This window comes from Capricornis sumatraensis, chromosome 11 (assembly GCF_032405125.1).
Source record: "Capricornis sumatraensis isolate serow.1 chromosome 11, serow.2, whole genome shotgun sequence".
Taxonomy (NCBI): domain Eukaryota; kingdom Metazoa; phylum Chordata; class Mammalia; order Artiodactyla; family Bovidae; genus Capricornis; species Capricornis sumatraensis.
This window is the reverse complement of record NC_091079.1, coordinates 27,761,630-27,777,056: the sequence shown is the minus strand read 5'-3', so window position 1 is coordinate 27,777,056 and position 15,427 is coordinate 27,761,630. Positions and strand designations below refer to the sequence as shown.

Here is a 15,427-nt window from a genome sequence, read left to right as displayed (position 1 = left end):
ATTCCTTACTGTCTGAGCCAACGGGAAAGCCCAAAAGTTTAACATGCATCTGCATATATGTGAAAAACTATTAAAGGAAATTATTGCCAAGGTGTTTTCAAGGGCTCTCTGAGGATTGATTTTATAGGTGAATTTCTTGACTTCTTCTTTCAGTCAGTTCAGTTCAGTTCAGTCGCTCAGTCGTGTCCGACCCTTTGCAACCCCATGAATCGCAGCACACCAGGCCTCCCTGTCCGTCACCATCTCCCGGAGTTCACTCAAACTCACGTCCATCGAGTCAGTGATGCCATCCAGCCATCTCATCCTCTGTCGTCCCCTTCTCCTCCTGCCCCCAATCCTTCCCAGCATCAGGGTCTTTTCCAATGAGTCAACTCTTCTCATGAGGTAGCCAAAGTACTGGAGTTTCAGCTTCAGCGTCATTCCTTCCAAAGAAATCCCAGGGCTGATCTCCTTCAGAATGGACTGGTTGGATCTCCTTGCAGTCCAAGGGACCCTCAAGAGTCTTCTCCAACACCACAGTTCAGAAGTATCAGTTCTTCAGTGCTCAGATTTCTTCACAGTCCAACTCTCACATACATACATGACTATTGGAAAAACCATAGCCTTGACTAAACGGACCTTTGTTGGCAAAGTAATGTCTCTGCTTTTCAATATGCTATCTAGGTTGGTCATAACTTCTTCCAATGAACAAGCGTCTTTTAATTTCATGGCTGCAGTCACCATCTGCAGTGATTTTGGAGCCCAAAAAGATAAAGTCTGACACTGTTTCCACTGTTTCCCCATCTATTTCCCATGAAGTGATGGGACCAGATGCCATGATCTTCGTTTTCTGAATGTTGAGCTTTAAGCCAACTTTTTCACTCTTCTCTTTCACTTTCATCAAGAGGCTTTTGAGTTCCTCTTCACTTTCTGCCATAATGGTGGTGTCATCTGCATATCTGAGGTTATTGATATTTCTCCTGGCAATCTTGATTCCAGCTTGTGTTTCTTCCAGCCCAGCGTTTCTCATGATGTACTCTGCATAGAACTTAAATAAGCAGGGTGACAGTATACAGCCTTGATGGACTCCTTTTCCTATTTGGAACCAGTCTGTTGTTCCATGTCCAGTTCTAACTGTTGCTTCCTGACCTGCATATAGGTTTCTCAAGAGGCAGGTCAGGTGGTCTGGTATTCCCATCTCTTTCAGAATTTTCCACAGTTTCTTGTGATCCACACAGTCAAAGGCTTTGGCATAGTCAATAAAGCAGAAATAGATGTTTTCTGGAATTCTCTTGCTTTTTCGATGATCCAGTGGATGTTGGCAATTTGATCTCTGGTTCCTCTGCCTTTTCTAAAACCAGCTTGAGCATCTGGAATTTCACAGTTCACGTATTGCTGAAGCCTGGCTTGGAGAATTTTTAGCATTACTTTACTAGCATGTGAGATGAGTGCAATTGTGCGGTAGTTTGAGCATTTTTTGGCACTGCCTTTCATTGGAATTGGAATGAAAACTGACCTTTTCCAGTCCTGTGGCCACTGTTGACTTTTCCAAATTTGCTGGCATATTGAGTGCAGCACTTTCACAGCATCATCTTTCAGGATTTGTAATAGCTCAACTGGAATTCCATCACCTCCACTAGCTTTGTTTGTAGTGACGCTTTGTAATGCCCACTTGACTTCACATTCCAGGATGTCTGGCTCTAGGTGAGTGATCACACCATCGTGATTATCTTGGTTGTGAAGATCTTTTTTGTACAGTTCTTCTGTGTATTCTTGCCACCTCTTCTTAATATCTTCTGCTTCTGTTAGGTCCATACCATTTCTGTCCTTTATCAAGCCCATCTTTGCATGAAATGTTCCCTTGGTACCTCTAATTTTCTTGAAGAGATCTCTAGTCTTTCCCATTCTGTTGTTTTCCTCTATTTCTTTGCACTGATCACTGAGGAAGGCTTTCTTATCTCTTCTTGCTATTCTTTGGAACTCTGCATTCAGATGCTTATATCTTTCCTTTTCTCCTTTGCTTTTCGCTTCTCTTCTTTCACAGCTATTTGTAAGGCCTCCCCAGACAGCCATTTTGCTTTTTTGCATTTCTTTTCCATGGGAATGGTCTTGATCCCTGTCTCCTGTACAATGTCATGAACCTCAGTCCATCATCAGGCACTCTATCTATCAGATCTAGGCCCTTAAATCTATTTCTCACTTCCACTGTATAATAATAAGGGATTTGAATTAGGTCATACCTGAATGGTCTAGCGGTTTTCCCTACTTTCTTCAATTTAAGTCTGAATTTGGCAATAAGGGGTTCATGATTTGAGCCACAGTCAGCTCCTGGTCTTGTTTTTGTTGACTGTATAGAGCTTCTCCATCTTTGGCTGCAAAGAATATAATCAGTCTGATTTCAGTGTTGACCATCTGGTGATGTCCATGTGTAGAGTCTTCTCTTGTGTTGTTGGAAGAGGGTGTTTGCTATGACCAGTGCATTCTGTTGACAAGATTTTATTAGCCTTTGCCCTGCTTCATTCCATATTCCAAGGCCAAATTTGCCTGTTACTCCAGGTGTTTCTTGACTTCCTACTTTTGCATTCCAGTCCCCTATAATGAAAAGGACATCTTTTTTGGGTGTTCTAAAAGGTCTTGTAGGTCTTCATAGAACTGTTCAACTTCAGCTTCTTCAGCGTTGCTGGTTGGGGCATAGACTTGGATTACCGTGATATTGAATGGTTTGCCTTGGAAACGAACAGAGATCATTCTGTCGTTTTTGAGATTGCATCCAAGTACTGCATTTTGGACTCTTTTGTTGACCATGATAGCTACTCCATTTCTTCTGAGGGATTCCTGCCCGCAGTAGTAGATATAATGGTTATATCTTCTTATTTACACCTCTTTAAAATCTCCCAGTTTTTCTCCCATGTGCCTGAACTGCTTTTATAATCAGAAGTAGAACTAGGGAAGAAGGAGGGTGCCTGGAATAAAGGGTTTCTAACACAGGCAAGCAGAAGTTCAGATTCCAGCTCCCTGACCTCCTGGCTGTGTGTCCTTTAGCAAGTTTGCTGTGCTTCTCTGAGCCTCCCTTTCCAAATGCAGAAATTTGAGATCCTAATCCATGCCCTGAGGGGTTGTTTTGAGGATTAAATTAAGGTCCTATCGGAAGCAGAGATAAACATGGTAAGATGGGATCACTGCAGATTTACTCACTGGCTCCCCAGGGGTACGGGGTGGCCAGCTGGGTCACTGGGCAAGCTTGGGCGGTCTTTCCCCTCCTTTAGGCCTCAGGTTCTCAAGTATGATGGGGAAAGGGTTGGGCCAGACAATGCCTGATGGTCCTTTTGTCTCAATTACCCACTACCCGACACCCTGAGTGGTACCCGGGACCCACCCAACCGCCCTGGGACTTGCTCGGTGCTGCCTGCGGTCTGCCACCCACAGCAGGGGCCCTAAGAACTGGGCCAGGACCTTAGCATCAGTTGGCTCCCCTGCCAAAAATCTCTCAGGATTTCCGGGGGCACCCCACCACATCCTGACCTCGCTCGGCAGGTGTGCCAGCCCTGTGACCCACATGGTTCCCAGCTCTCCTCGCCGGGCAGGTGCAGCCACAGGCACGTCCTCCCTGCCCTCAGGCCCACCTTGTTCTCCTGCCCCTCTGCAGAGGAGTCTGGGGTCCAGCCAGCTGGCTGAAACCTGTTCTAACAAAGTTTCCCCAGGAAGCTCAACGTGTGAATTAGATAAAAGCAGGCTTATTGGGGGTTGGGGGCTCAGCACTCCCTGCCCCTTTACTTCTCCAGAGAGGACTCTCTGACCCTGGAATATCATAGAGCACCAACTGGAGATGAGCAGGTCAGTGTCCTCAATTACAAAGAAAAGGCTCACAGAGGGCAAGCCATGTTCTCAAGGCTGCCCAGTGATTTTGGATAAGTGCTATGACCCACCCCGCCCCCCCCCCCCCCACAACCATCCAGCACTCTTCCTACCACAAAAAGCCACTGACCATTTATCAGCATTGAACCACACGTCCACAAGCCTATGTTCCTTTCACCCTTGGGTGTCCAGAAGAGGATCTCGATACCCTCAGGATAACAGGAAGTCTTGGCTTTACCCTGAGACCGGGATAGACACATCCTAGAAAACATTTTACAGTCATTTTAGGATGTCAGAGGGAGAATCCAGATTTGGGGCCTCTTGGTGCTGGAGCATATTTGTTTCATCCCTTAGGAAGTCACTAAACTTCTTTCCACTGCTTTTTGTTCATTTCTGTTTTAAAACTGAGCTTGGCCATAGCTTCCTTGATGAATTTTCACAAGTAAGGATTAGAGAGTATGTGTTACCAGATTAGCACATTGCTGGGTGTGTGCGTGTGTTGAGGGGGGAAGTGAGTGCTCTGTTGCTCATTTCTCTGCCAACGGTAAATCTGCTACAAGTGAGCACCTTGACTCCAGGCCTAGCGGGGTCTGTATAAAGTGGGGTCCAGCGTGGAGAGGTGAGCAATACAGTTATTCCTGGCATGGCTCTAACATCTCACTGATATAAAAATTAACAATTTCCCCATTTCTTTTTTTTTTTTTTCCTACATCAGCTTTTCATCCTCAGAGTGACCAACCCCCTCCTCCCACCAGCCCTGCAATACACAGGGCTGGTGGGATATGGTACCTCCCAATCTGTGAGTCTGTTGAACACCTAATACTTCCTGACAAAAACCACGTTACAAATGAAGTCAGGCCAGATCCTAGATACCCACATAACCTATAAGCTGACAATCACAGACCTTGGCAATGAATAGTCAGAAAGCCGAGTATTTTGATGTTAGATCACAAAGATACGCAATTGCACAGAATGGGAAAGCAGTGGAGATGAAATGGGCTTTTCATTTCAAACGTAGATGCCCGGGAAGTGCAGGTCTCATCAGAAGGTGGAGGTCAATGGTGACGCAGATGGATAGGCAAGAGGGCATCTGGACGCCTGGGCCTGGGCGTGGTGAAGTTAAGGGTTCCTGTATTGCGTCACTTTTCCCAGCAAGACTTGAGTTTGCTCTTTGTACAGATACGTGAACCACCAGCGAGGCTCACGAGCTTATCAAGGGAGACGGAAATTGTTCTTTTGTCTCTTAACGGCCTTTGCATGTGCTGAGCTGCACGTGAATCACTTGCAGATGCCTGGGGTGGGGACCCCCGAAACTACACTTTCTCAGCTCAGGGTTTCATCCTTACCTGCTCAGGGTCACCTGCCTTGCCTGCAAAGTGAATTATGATTCTAACACATACTTGTGTGGTGGTTTGATGAGTGACTGTAAGTGCCGTGAAGACAGAGGTCTGTGTTCACTCAGACCTGAAACACAGTAGATGTTCCAAAGGGAAAGAAAAGGAAGAGATGAAAACTGAGGAGACCCTATGTCCGGGAGGGACACACCACGGCCATTAGGCCTTTTGTAGGACTGAGGAAACCAAAGCCAGAGGGTTTGCATAACTTATCTGGGTTTATCAGCGAGCTGGTAAGAGAGGAGGCAGGGCTTGAACCCAGGTGTCTGGCTCCGGAGCCCGGCTTTTAAGTCCTCTGCTCTGAGTCATAAGGAAGTAGACAGAGGGTTGCATGAAGCTAAATCAACCCCTTTTCATGAGAAGATCACGGCACTGCTCTTGTATGCTAGGAGGTCAGTTGCATCATAGCGGTTCAGTAGATAGACCAGTCGGTATATTGCTAAAGTAGCGTATCGGGAAGTGGGTTCCTGACCTGCCAGGCTCTTCCAAGTTCTATTCAGAGGATGTAATCTTTAAGCTGATTGTCCACGTGACTTGGAGGGTGTGGGAGTCCAGAAGAGTAGGGGAGATGGCACATTTGTACTTTGAGAAGGAGCATGGCTGCCTCCAAGGGCTAATGTGAGAGTTTAAGGTAAAGACTTCACTGACAACAGTTCCTCTCTGCTCTCTGTCCAGCGTTCTGGCCCCTTCATGGCTCATACCACAATTCCTCGTTGTGGATTTGTGTCTTCAACAGCCTCAGGTTATAAACTCCCTGAGCACGCGATCCTTTCCTTATTGCTCAATGAGAAATCATGACCTAGCAGGTGCCTGGCACGTAGTAAGGGCTCACTGCATTCAGTCGAGTGGCTAAAAATATCACCTACAGAGTACCCAGCGCAGTGCAGGCAGGCAGGGCTGTGCTCTCAGGGGCAGCCCTATTCTCTCAGGTTGGGCCTTTCCCCCAAGGACCATCGGGGGGACAGTTCCCACTTTGGTCTGGAGCTCCTGGAGTCTCCCCACCTGCCCCCCTCCCCAACCCGAGTCCCCCAGCCATGGTCCCAGTTGCCTGGAAGGTGCCAAGGAGGGAAGCGTGACTTTGCAAGGCTGTTTGGCAACAAAAGTGAGCCACTTGGAGGCCCCACGGTTTCTGTCTGTAGCACCAGTTACCGTAATGAAATGAACTGCCTCCCCCCGTGGTGGTTCTCAGATGGGAGGAAGTGGTTGGGACCCAGTGTACCCCGTTTACCTATTTCCTTTGGAACTCTTGGGGAGGTGGGAGGGGAGGAAATCAGTCAGAGGGTACGGCCTCAATGCGTTGTTCATTAGGGAAGGATGGATGGATGGATGAGTGGGTGGACAGACGGATGGATAAATGTACTAACAGGGCCCTCGGGTTGCTGACAAGAACCAAAGGCTCTAGCTTGACATGCTGGAAAATTTTAATGAGAATTTTAAGCTCCAGCTTCTCAGAGCTGGGGGAATAAATTCTTGCTGAATGTCAGATGAAAAATTAAAACCCGGCAGCATCTATTAATGCAGGAAGCTGACTGGGGTTTACCGAGATGAATAATTTCTAAGTCTTTAAGGAAGACCCACTCCCCTTGGAAATACAGTGCCAGCTCTCAAAACTAAGAGTGGGGAAATTTTTTTTTTCTTTCTGTATTAGGAAGATGATTTCAGTACAATACAAACCTACTTATAGCTGTTTCACTTAAGGGAGATGGAGGACCACCAGGTAGAAATAAGCATTCAGGAAAATCAAGACAGGAATCACCAGGTCATTGGCTGTGCCATTTGACCTGTCATACTGAACACTGCCTGCTACTGTTTACTGCTGCTGGATACACAAGCAACTTGGGTGCTTTAATTGTCTGGGTTAGGAGTGATAGTAGCTGCTATTTAGTATTTAGCATCCACTACATATTATATATAATTTAAACTTTTTACAAACGCATAAGGAAGCTGGTCTTCTTTTTATTATAATAAGAGGAAAAAGCAAACACTCAGATAGGCAAAGCAAATTGCCCAGAGTCACACAGTGACTGGCAACCAACCCAGAATGTAGGCCCAGGTGGAGCTGATTAAAAAGGTTTTCCTGGCCTTACTTCCCTGATTCTAGACCTGTTTTAAGACACAAGAGTCTAAATAGCTTTTAGCCTATTCCATAGATTTTTGTCCTATTATTACCATTATATATTTCAGAGCCTATTAAGCACTCTTTTTTTTGAATATTTATTTACTTATTTGGCTGCACAGGGTCTTAGTTGTAGCATGTGGGATCTAGTTCCCTGACCAGGGATCAAACCCAGGCCCCCTGCATTGGGAACTCAGAGTCTTAGCTAGTGGAACACTAGGAAAGTTCCTTAAGTACTCTTGAATAACATTTTCCCAACTGAAGACTATAGTTTGCACCAAACTTTGCCAGAAATTTTACTTGAGTTTACCTCCCTATTTTTGAAAGAACCAAAGCCCAGTACACGATCTCACAGCAACCTACAAAAAGACACTCTGCAGTTGATGGAGCATACTTAATACTACGAGCACTGCTTTAAATACACACTTTTGTCCTTCCCACGCTTCGGCTCACTTAGGTGGGGCTCTTCCTCCCCTGTCTCAGCCCTTGGAGCTCTCAGAGCCTCTCACCAGCTGTGTGACTTGGATGAATCACTTAACCTCTCTGAGCCTCATTTTCTCATTTGTTGGAAGCGAATAATCATGATAATCTTAACAGGATTATTAGAAAGATTGCAGGAAAATAACTTTTCATGCAACATGCCTCCCCTGCTACTCAGCTGGGCAGACTCCATCCCTTCACACTGCGTACGCAACCCTGATTCAGGACATTCTGAGGTCAAAACCCAGGCCATTTCCCTGACACACACCAGGCTCTCTGGACATGGAAGAACCTAGCAGGATAAGGCGTGTGCCATGTTCCTTAGAAAATTCTTGTTCTATAAAATATCTCCTAATGCTTGCATTTTATTTTCAGATTTTTATATGCCTCCCATGTTTGCCTTTGATTTAATCATATGCACTGTAAAAATCTCACCTACTTGGATTCTTGTTGTTTATTACCATCAGTCATTGTTGGCACCTTCCCAAGAAGATCCACACCCCAGATACCTAGAAGCACTACTGTGATGTCCACCTGCCTGGGCTCCAGTTGCAGACGTTATGACTCCAAGCTGATGGCATTTTACTGCGCCCCTACTGTGTGTCTGACACTGCCCTGGACACTTTGCATATCTTAGCTCGTTGAATCTGCCCAATACCTGTGTGAGCTGTGTACCATTATTCCCACTTCCCAGAGGAGAGAATGAAGGCCTGGAGAGATTTAAATGTCTTACCTAAGGATATACTTCTAGAAAGTCTAATAGCAAGCTAGAACGTCCACAGCGAGAAGCCTGCTCTGTGCTAGAATGTTCTGTGGCTGGAAGATCTGCTTCTGGCATAAGCGTGCCCAGTCTGAGCTCTCCCAGCCCTTCCTGGCATAGAGTTCCCCATCAGTGAACAGCCACGACTCACCAGCCACCAAGCCTCACTTAGACCTGCTTCTGCCTGTCTTCCCAGAGCACGTCTGTCTCCAGAAAGTCCCCCCACTGCCAGCTGTGTGTCTCAGGGGTCCCGACACCTCCTCTCCAAAGCCCCTGCCACGTCCCCCAGATACCTTCAACAGCTGGGCACGGTCTCCCCTGGGAGTCGCAGAGGAGGGACCATCAGGAGCACTGTCACCACCGCTCCATCAGCTGCTACTTCCGTGGCAGAGTGAGCCTCCCGCCGGTGCAGAGGAGCCCATGCTATCGAGAAGCACAGTTGCTAAACCGGCTGCCACTTCCTCTGCTAGAAACGAGGAAGGCGCGGGCTTGCAGGAGACAGGTTCCTGTTTTCAGCAACCACGCTGAGCAGACTTCTCTTTGCAAGGACAGGGCAGATAGCAGCACTGCTCTTTTTTTTTTTTTTTTTTTTGCAAAGCACTTGGGAATATGGGCAGCTTGATTCTAAGTGTCCAGGCCACGCTCCGCTTTCGGACACGGGGACATTTTGTCTCTAATTAAAAGGCGGAAGAGGTTGAGAGGATGCTCTCGTGGTCTAAAGCTCACTGGGTCCGAGGGGGCCGAGGCTCAGAAGCCTCAGCTGCTTCTCTCTTCTCAGGTTCTTGCTGTCACTGCCCGGTGGGCCCCGAGCAAAGCTTCTGGTCTTGGCTCCGCTGTAGACAAGTTTTTAATTGGCAGAGGACTGAAATAATGGGCCTCAAAGACCCTTTACAGAAAGGAGCAGCCCGCCAGCCTTCCTGGGGGAGGCATACCACCCCTTGGCTAGCTGGTGCTACAACCAGAAGAAACTAGAAAAGGTTATGAAAGGTTATAAAACTAGTAAGGTTATGAAAAATAGTCAGCTGTCCCAGGTTCCTGATGAAAGTTGCCTAAGAAAACATGGTAACTGAATGTATGATGCCTGACTGGCTCCTGGATCAAGGGAGAAAGACTAGAAAGAACATTCCTGGGATGGAGGTGGGGGTATTCAAATACAGACTGCATATTAGACCATTTGTGTCAGGGCTGATTTTCTTGGGTATGATAATGACATTGAGTTATGTGAAGAATGTGCTAATTTTTCGGAACTCCGTGCTAATATATTTAGAGGTCAAGGGGCACGCTGTCTTTAAAGTTCAAATGGTTCAATAAAAAAGAAAGAAAACACACACACACAAAGAGAAAGAGAATGAGAAAGACAGAAAGCAAATGTGGCAAAATGTTCATGCTTGGTCAGTTTAGGTGAAGGGAATATGTGCATTGTACTATTTCAGCTTCGTGATGGGTCTGAATTTTTTTAAGTAATGGTATGTATCTCCATGTTCATAGCATGCTTCCCAGGTGGTGCAGTGGTAAAGAATCCACCTGCCGATGCAAGAGATGCTGGTTTGACTCCTGGGTCAGGAAGATCCCCTGGAGAAGGAAATGGCAACCCACTCCAGTATTCTTTCTTGCCTGGAGAATCCCATGGACAGAGGAGCTTGTAGGGCTGCAGTCCAAGGGGGCACAAAGAGTCAGACACGACTCGTAGCATGCTGGTCTCGATCAGCAAAGCCCAACACATGGAGCGCGAGGGCTTGTTGGTGGTAGAGATGGAAGCTGCCAGAATGCTGGCTCCAGACAGCATGTCATGGAGTTGCCTGGGTGAACTCAGAATGCCACATGACCTGCTGCATGGCCCTCTGAAAGCCCTGGTCCACCTCCCACTTCACAGAGAAGGCAGAGCATCCAGTGATCTGCCCAGCATCACCCAACTGGTCCCCACGCAGAGTCAGGTCACTGTCTGGGGCTGATGGCGCGGCCCCAACCTGGTGGGAACGACACGGCCAGCAGGGACAGTCATTTAGAAACCTCTCTCACTGTTGTGATCGAAGATGAATTCAAAACACCAGGGCTGCTTCTAAATTTAGCAGGGGCTCTGTACTAGAGAGATGCTTCCTTAGACGACTTGTGAGAGTCCCTGTGCTGCGCGGGGCACCCTGGGAAGGGGCAGAGGAAATGTTGCAAAGACAGACTGGGTGCTTGGCCTCGAGGGGGAGGAGCAGGTAGGCAGGGAGAAGCAGAATTGGACTTTTCCCCCTGAACTCACCCAGAGGAGTAGCAGAGGTTTAGACTGATAGTTAAGAGGCACGAAGCCTTAGGCAACTTGTCAAAAGATATTTACTGAGCATCAATTATGAGTTAGACTCTAGAGTCATTCCCTCATTCAGTTATTTATTCAATGACGTTTCCTAGGCATTGGAGTTCAGCCATGCAAGAAAGCCCTGCCCTACTACACAGCTATCAGTTCTGGTGACTCTGTAAGGAAAGGAAAATGGCCAGTGTGGAGCTGGGAGAGGGAGGGGCTCTCTGTGCCATGGGCTGAGGCTCCGGGAGGAAAAGGACCAGCCCAGGAACACATTAGAGGCCTAGAGGCTCGTGCAGACTTTGGGGGACGGGGAGGAAAAGCACGGTGGGCTTAAGGGAGCTCCGGGTGGTCTGATGGTGGAGGCTGACAGCAGGCAGGCAAGGACCATAGACGGGTCTCCATCAAAGGGAGTGGCCGGTGCCCAGGAGAGGCTGCTGCAGGAAAAGCCCAGAACTGGGAGCCGTGGGAGCCCGGGGGGCAGGATCCTCTCTGCCCGTTTCCACTGGGTGACCTGGAGCTGCTGCCCACTTGCCCTGGCCTTGCTGTTTCATGACCTCCCTTTCACCCCTGGGGTGGCGGCATGGAAATGGGGTCTGTCTGAGAAAATGTACCCGAAGCTGTCAACTGCACTTCAGAGAATCCCAGGCTGTGGCCCAGGCTGAGGGATCGTGTGGAGGTCGGAGCCCACACTTGGCAGGGGGACACCCCCACCAAAGTCTTTAAGTTAAGAATGGGATCAGCCCTGGCTGAGTGACCACCTGTCCGGCAATCGCACTACAAGAACACATGGAGATATCCCGGTCCATCAGTGCAAAAGCAGCTGATTTCCAGAGAGCTTTTTGAGTTAGTAAGTTGTTACATTGTTATTTGGTTGCTCAGTCGCTTTCGACTCTTTGTGACCACATGGACTGTAGCACACCAGGCCTCCCTGTCCATCACCAACTCCCTGAGCTTGCTCAGACTCATATCCATTGAGTCTGTGATGCCATCCAACCATCTCATCTTCTGTCTCCCCCTTCTCCTCCTGTATACAATCTTTCCCAGCATCAGGGTCTTTTCCAGTGAGTTGGCTCTTCTCATCAGGTGGCCAAATATTGGAGCTTTAGGTTCAGCATCAGTTGTTCCAGTGAATATTTAGGGTTGATTTCCTGTAGGATTGACTGGTTTGATCTCCTTGCTGTCCAAGGGACTCTCAAAAGTCTTCTCCAACACCACAGTTCGAAAGCATCAGTTCTTCGGCACTCAACCTTCTTTATGGTCCAACTCTCACATCCATAGATGACTCCTGGAAAAACCATATCTTTGACTAGACAGACCTTTGTCTGCAAAGTGATGTCTCTGCTCTAACGCTGTCTATGAGCTATTAGGACCCAGGCTAATGTCCACAGGCAAATTAGCAAGATGACCCTGTATGTTGAGATTTGCTTGACTAGTTTCCTCCTACTTCTGTGCAGTCATCGTCTTATTGAAACGAAATGTTCTCCCTTGTAAACGCTAGCTTTACACACTTAGTGTCATCGAGAGCCAGGTGTTACCTCCCCACTGGGGGGTCTGCAGTTCTCTTAAACCAAGCAGGAACCAAGCCCACTTCTCCAGCTGAGGTCCATAGGCGGATGTGCATAGATTAGCTAGCATAGTGCAAGGTGTATGGCGGGGGCGGGGTGGAGGGTCGGGACGTAGGAACCATGGAATATGCCTCTGCCTCTTTCCTTTCAAAGTGGAGCATAAGCTGGGGTGAGCAGGGGCAGGTCTAACACAGACCATGAGCCCAGCACTGAGCCTGCCCCCCAAACAGATGAGCCACACCCATGCATCAGATGAACAAGTAAATGGAAGCGATGGATCTGCTTTCTGAACAAAAAGCATCTGGCCTGTGAATATTGACTCTTCACCTCCGGGGGAGGGCAGGGGATGATGAGCTAACCTTGAAAATCATCTGGGAGATATCAGACCCTATTGTTTCCTGCAGTTGGGAGCTGTTCATGTTTCTGGAACCATCTCCGGACCTGGGTAAATGGTCCATGTGGATGAGCTGAATTGTCCAGCTAGAATGGCACCTGAATGTGTATTCTCAGAATTTTTGTGTTTCTCTGGGGGGTGCCTCTTGGAGCTGACAGTGTTTTCAGGAGAAGAAAAAAAAAAAAAAAGCAGAAGCTCTGTTTGCACTGGGCTTCTCCATTCTGAGGAGTTGCACAAATACGTTGATTCACCCAAGCTGTTCTCTTCTGTGGTTGCTCAACTAATCCCCTTTGCATCCCCCTTAGGGACAGTGGGTTCCCAAAGCTTGGGAAGCTGTCTGAGAGGGGCCCCAATTTCAGTCTTCGCAACATTGCAGTTTTGCTTTCCTTGCTAACTTCTTGTAGATGCATGAAGATGCAAACTCTTTTCTTTTCTAGATCTAACAGGTATTTCTTTATTTAAATGAATGTTGTATTGAGTAACTATTAGCTTCATGCCAACCATGAGGCTAAGCTCAGGGGGCACCAGGGTGACTGGGACTCATGTCCTGCCATCCAAGAGGTCAGCGAACAGGGACAGGAATGAACCGCGATGACAGGGCAGCACAGCGGGGGTTCTGTGATGAGGGAAACTGAAGGAAATGGTTCAGAATGTTGCAGTGGCCCCGAGCCTTGATGGACGCGGGTGATGTTCAGCTCAACCTTGAACGTGAGTCCACTAAGGCTACACATTTGGCAGTGATGGCCAGGACATTCCATTGGTCCCTTCTTGTTTTTTCTCTCTTTGTGGGATGATAAGTTGCATCTTGTCTGGAGTTGGAAGTGATGTCAGTATCGGCCACATGCTGGTCCTCCCACTGCCTGTGATCCCCTCTTCCCTCTTGGTGCTCCTGGAACAGGCTGACGAGCTGACCCCCTCAGGTCAGTTCAGTCTCAGCCCAGCTCTGCCCCAGCCTTCCACCCCCGCTGCCCTCACCGTGCGTGGCGTTTGTATGGCTTCCTCCCGGTGCTCACTGCTCCGACCTGCCATCTCAGTGACTTCCGCTTTCTCCTGCTGCCTGGCAGGCTCTGCTGGCTCTGTCCCTGAATTTACTCCTGCTGTCCCCCTCATTCTAGGACCTGCCAGAATCAGGAGTGAGTCTCCAGCGCGGGCCAGCCAAGGCTTGATCATTTCCTCTTAGAGCCTGGCGGAAAGACTCATGTTTCCTTTACCCTATGCAGTGGCGGCGGGTCGGGGGAGGAGGGGGGTCAAGCCCTCTCCCCTGCCTGCTCTTGTCCTCTGTCCTAAGTTGAAGTTCTCAGCTGTCTGAACGGCCTGTTCCCCAGACTGGCTCCCTCCGTGTGGCCCTGGTGGGGAGAAGGGATGACAAAAGTGGCATCTGTCTGCAGTGGAGCCTTTTGCCAGAACGCCCTGTGACTGTCCTAGAGGCGAGAAGTTTGCGGTCACTTTTATTCCCACCAGCGGAGCAAATGCTACGGTGCATGGGGGCATCCTCGTTCGACTCTGTTTCCTTCAGTTCATTGAGAAAAGGGCCTCTTCCTGTTCTCGAGTACAAGTGTTCTCATCTCCAAACTTGTTGATCATGACAGTAAAACAGAGTTTTGAGTGAGTTTGAGTAAGCATTCCCTATATGTGCACATTTTTAATATATATATCTTTTATATACACAGTCATTAATTATATTTGTAGATGACTGTACTAAAATATACATTATAGATATAAACATGTTTTAAAAGAATAAGACTACCTAAAGAATATTTATAGGTAAATATTCTGGAAATTTCTTCCTGTGTACCAATGGATTGTCTCATGTACCCTGTTTGGGAAACCAAGACTCTAATAGAAACGTAAAGAGGGAGACAAGTATCATTTCTAAACAAAGAGGATTATTAACAAGGAGTTTTGAGACATCACAGGTTATCTTTCCTTGGTTCAGATGTATAGTTGAACCAGGAAGGACGCAGAGATCCTTTGTGAATTTCACTTAGGACAAAGGCAAGAGGCAGTCTTACCGAGAGAAATATGATTTGGTACATGGTGGCATCAGGTGGTATCAGGCCCATTGAAGGGAAGTTCTTCAAGCTTTTCTTTAATACCTCCCCTTTTCCCCCTCTATGTTGGTCTGTCATCCGAAAACTGTTAAGTGCCATGAAGGCCAGGCGGCTACCTGTTTTGTCAGTGATTGACACCTAGCGTTAGCACCTTGCATGGCCAGAGGAACCATCAAATATTTGCTAGGAGGAAGAAAGGGCAGAACGGATGGAGAATTGGAGGGTGGGACAGGGGGAGTGAGAATTTAAAACAAAAAAAACCCAGAAAGACAAAGAAATGCCCCTTCCTGTAGGTTACAAACTTTCTTCAGGCCTTCATGGGTGTGTGTTCAGTCATGTCCGGTTCTTTGTGACCCCGTGGACTTCAGCCCGACAGGCTCCTCTGTCCATGACATTCTCCAGGCAAGAATGCTGGAGTGGGTTTGCCATTTCCTGCTCTAGGCCTTAATCACCTTCAGATTCCATGCGGCATCTTGCATACGGAAATGCTCAAAGATGCCCATGGAGCTATGCTGGTGAAGAACCAGCTTCTGGGAGCAGAGCTGG

At 47.8% G+C, this 15,427-nt stretch overlaps 2 protein-coding genes across 2 annotated transcripts in view; one reads left to right on the top strand and one right to left on the bottom strand.

Annotated features, from left to right (window-relative positions):
* SLA (Src like adaptor) overlaps positions 1–8,977 on the bottom strand; it is a 38,778-nt gene extending 29,801 nt beyond the window's left edge. The window contains exon 1 of the mRNA XM_068983749.1: positions 8,878–8,977. The gene's annotated coding sequence lies outside the window, so the exon portion shown is untranslated. The remainder of the gene's footprint in view (positions 1–8,877) is intronic.
* Positions 1–15,427, top strand: part of TG (thyroglobulin) — a 231,022-nt gene that overhangs the window by 167,586 nt on the left and 48,009 nt on the right. The gene's annotated exons all lie outside the window — the stretch shown is intronic.